Source organism: Macrobrachium rosenbergii, chromosome 23 (genome assembly GCF_040412425.1).
Source record: "Macrobrachium rosenbergii isolate ZJJX-2024 chromosome 23, ASM4041242v1, whole genome shotgun sequence".
Lineage (NCBI taxonomy): Eukaryota > Metazoa > Arthropoda > Malacostraca > Decapoda > Palaemonidae > Macrobrachium > Macrobrachium rosenbergii.
In genome coordinates, this window is record NC_089763.1 from 23063495 (window position 1) to 23068494 (window position 5000).

Genomic DNA, 5000 nt, shown 5'->3' on the forward strand with positions numbered 1-5000 from the left:
AAGACGTGGACATCGGCAAATACCTCTACATGGACGAAGTGAAGCGGCACCAACCCCAGCCCGGCCTACAGGAGCCAATATAACAGGCTTCAGTAACCCATTCGTCGTTTCAGTAAGGATGGATGGAAGGATTATTTAGGATTGAGAGGATTCTTTTTAAGTTCATTTGGCAGGGTTGGTTGGCTGTTTGAAGTCAGAAGGATTTGCGTCGTCAGGGATAATGAGGGATAAGGATTGATCTGGGTCTGTAGGATCAAGGTTTTTCTGTGTCTTGTGTAGGATTTTCTTTGAAAGAAATAAATAAGGTTTAAATGAGCTGATAAGGGAATTACGTAGTATTTATATATACAGTATATATATATAAATATATTTATATGTAATATATATATATATATATATATATATATATATATATATATATATATATATATATAATATATACATTATATATATATACATATATATATTACTGTATATATATATAAGTAAATATATATATATATGTATGTATATAAATAAATACATATATATATATATATATATATATATATATATATATATATATATATATGTGTGTATGTGTGTGTATTTATGTATGTATATGTGTGTATGTATGTTCGTGTGCAAATGTCTGTGTTTAACTTCAGATTCGTGTGAGACTTTCTGTCATTAGATAAAGAAGGTTGAAGGACTGAATCGACTTTATGAAACGATCCCTTTATAAGAGTAAAATGTTTGAATGGTTAGACTGAATTTTTAGAACTTCCTTTTTAGGGATGAATAATTGAAAATAAATTTACAATTTATGAAATAATCTTATAAAGATCAAATGATATAACTAAGTCTTTAGGTAATGGAGCATCTTCTGTAGAAGGCTGACAGTAGATTACAGTTCTATCCTCACTGCAGAAAAACAAGTCATAATGCTCCAGAGATTTCCTCAGCGCACCGAGTTTTCTGTACAGCCGCCACAGCGTATAATCAAGGCCACTGAAGTGGTCCTATCTTTCAGTTGTCTCGGTATAATGCTGCATGAGCAGCGGCCTTGAAACTTTAACCTGCCCGGTGGTGGCCTATCCTATATCGTTGACAGAAGCACGATTATGGCTAACTTTAACCTTAAATCAAATAAAAACTACAAATAAAAACTACTGAGGCTAGAGGGCTGCAATTTGGTATATTTGATGATTTGAGGGTGGATGATCAACATAGCAATTTGCAGCCCTCTAGCCTCAGTCGTTTTGAAGATCTAAGGGCGGACAGAAAAAGTGCGGACAGAATAAAGTGCGGACAGACAAATAAAGCCGGCACAATAGTTTTCCTTTACAGAAAACTAAAAATGTGAATGAAATTATTATTTTCTTAGGAATATGAAATGTAATTAACATGAATATCTTTCCATATTTAAAGTAAAAGGGCCTATCCAAGCCTAAACATTTTGGAATTACGAATTTAATTTTTAATTTCTCCTTTTAACATTACTCATCTCTCTCTCTCTCTTTCTCTCTCTCTCTCCCTCCCTCTCCCTAACTTAAAAAAGGTCTGGATATTGATGTTGGCTGCATTCATTCTCGTCACCGTGATTTACTACTTAGTGGGAACAACATATCACAAGATTGCTTCTAAACAAAGGTATTTAGTTAGAATTATTAATAAATACATGTGTATATATATATATATATATATATATATATATATATATATATATATATATACATATATATATATATATATATATATATATAGGTGTATATTTTATATATTTACATGTATATATGTACATATATTATGTATATATTTATATTTATACATATATCCATAGGTACATATATATGCATATGTATAAATATGTATATATACATTGCAAAATATTAAATGTCTCCAATCTCCAAATAACAGCGACAGACCAATCTCTGAAGACCAGCTTCAAGAGTCACCGACAGAGGCCACTACCAACGGTTTCGGCAACAGCATAGCGAAGTCAGCCACCTGGACCCTTGGAACTCTGCTCAACCAATGTAAGAACAATATATTAATATGAGTAGGATGCAGTGTCAGTGTATTTAAAGAATAATCATTATCAGTCGTGTACATTGTATGTATAAATAAGTAATGAATATTTTGGAGAAAAAATTGATTGTGTGTTATAATTTTTTTTTATATTTACAGTGCTTATTGAGACTTAAGAATAAACTGCAAGGTTATTATTCATAATTTACTGAGTAAAATTAAATGTGCACAAACTGTACCTAGCTGAGAACTGTATTACACAATAACTGTAATGTTAAAGAAATTACTTGTTTACCATAATTATCATTATTTACTTATGTTACTTATATTTGTTATACAAACAAATAACGAATACTTATATTTTTTTTCAACTCAAACCTAGAGAGTAAAGTAAAAGTCGAATTCTTGGAGTCTAATCAAAGCTTAAGCAATCAAATTCTCTGAATATTGGATTCATTAATTCGAATCTTATTCTCACAAAACGAAAGTTATCGTCATCCACCTGTGATTTTCCATCAAGAGTAAATACTTGCATGTCGGTTCTTAACTCGGGTAAAAAGGAGTAACAGTCAAGAACAGTGTTAACGTCTTTACTCAGTTAAAAGGCTATTTTTGTTTGCTTTTTTAAAGCTGACAGTAAACATCTGCAGCCGATATCAGCGTGGTAATGGGTACCAGTTGGAGTTTTGTTTGTTTTTAAAGCTGGCAGTAAATATCTGCTGCCGATGTTGATGTGTTAGTAGTTACTGGTTGGATTTTTGGTTAAATACCACCCAGGAGAGTTTACAGGTCAAACGCAATGACCAATCAGAAGCAAGATTGAAGCTTCAGTGATATCTCCTGCGGGTTTTTACTGTCAGCTCCAAAAAAACAGACTTATTCATACTGAAACTTGCAACAGACCATAGTTGAAGTGTCTGATATGCAAGAGCCAAACAGCCCTATTCTACAGTCAGACCATATTTTATCTGTTGCAGAGTCCAAAAGCCAAAGAAAGTAACAGATTTCATAGCCAATCAGAAGCAAGATTGAAGTTTCAGTGATATCGCCTGTAGATTTTTCCCGTCAGCTCCAAAATAACAGACTCTATTCCGCTGAAACTTGCAACAGACCATAGTTGTCTGTTGCAAGAGCCAGTGGCCCACAGTCAGATCAAAAGCCAAAGAAAGTAACAGATTTCAATAGCCAATCAGAAGCAAGATTGAAGCTTCAGTGATATCGCCTGTAGATTTTTACCGTCAGCTCCAAAATAACAGACTCTATTCCGCTGAAACTTGCAACAGACCATAGCTGTCTGTTACAAGAACCAATGACCCACAGTCAGATCAAAAGCCAAAGAAAGTTACAGATTTCCAAACCCCTCAAACGCAGCTCTGCCCGACCTCCTCGCCGGCGACTCCGTCAGGTTTGTGGCGGGGATCTGGCTGCTTGCGTCCCTGGTCATCTCGACGGTGTACAGGTCGAACTTGAAGGCCATGCTCATCCTGCCCAACTTCCACTTGCCCTTCGACAACCTGCAGGAGCTGGCTGAGTCTGACCTGCCCATCTGCACCACGACTGGGTCGATGTTTTACCTGGGGATTGTGGTGAGGAAGCTGTGGTGATGATGATGATGATGATGAAGTTTTGGGTGATGAGTGACAAAGAAATCTGACTATTTGTTTAGAGGCTGTGATGAGAGGGTGGTGATAAAGCGTTGGGTGATGGATGACAGAAATCTGACGATCTGTTTGGAGACTGTGATGACAAAATGGTGATGAAGTTTTGGGTGATGAATGACAAAGAAATCTGATGATCTTTTTAGAGACTGTGATGAGAGGGTGGTGATAAAGTCTTGGGTGATGAATGACAGAAATTTGATGATCTGTTTGGAGACTGTGATGACAAAATGGTGATGAAGTTTTGGGTGATGAGTGACAAAGAAATCTGATGATCTGTTTAGAGGCTGTGATGAGAGGGTGGTGATAAAGTCTTGGGTGATGAATGACTGAAATCTGACGATCTGTTCGGAGACTAATGACAAAATGACGATGAAGTTTTGGGTGATGAATGACAAAGAAATCTGATGATCTGTTTAGAGACTGTGATGAGAGGGTGGTGATAAAGCCTTGGGTGATGAATGACTGAAACCTGATGATCTGTTTGGAGACTGTGATGACAAAATGGTGATAAAGTTTTTCCGTGTTGAGTGACAAAGTGAAGTCTGGTGATCTGATCAGAGATTTTGATGAGAGAGTGGCGATGAAGTTTTGAATGATGAGTGACAAGGAGAAGTTTGATGACCTGATTAAATATTGTGATGAAAGAGTGATGATAAAGTCTTAGGTGATGAGTTATAAAGAAATATGATGATCTGATTAGAGTTTGTGTTGAGAGCGGTGATAAAGTTTTGAGTGATGAGTAGCAAATAGAAGTTTGATGACCTGATGAGAGATTATGATGAGTGGTGATGAAGTTTTGAGTGATGAGTGACAAAGAGAAGTTTGATGACCTTGAGATCAGATGATCATGTTGATAATGAGTGACAAAGAGAAATTTGATGATTTGTGTAAGGATCGAAATATGGTGGGAAGATGAAGTTTGAATGAAGTTTGGTGATGAACTTAGGGTTTGTGGTGAGGTAATGATGATGAAGTTGTGATTGTGCATCAAAATTAGCAGCTGATCTGATCAGTAACATTTTAACAAGTCATGAAGTTAGATACAAGCGGAAATTAGGTAACTGTGCATTAAAATCAGCAAATAACTGGATCAATAACACAATCGCAAATAGAAATCACTTATAGGATTGCTCATACAAGAATGAAATAACAAATAATATTTTATATACTTAAATCTTCTCCCTAAGATAAAGGTTCCCCGATTAATGTCAATGAAATTAATAAGTAAGAAATATCTAGAGAAGCATTAAGTATTTCTGAACGTGTTATAGATATTCTAAAAGCAAAAAAAAAAAAATGTAAAGATGAATATTTCAATTTTATTTTAAA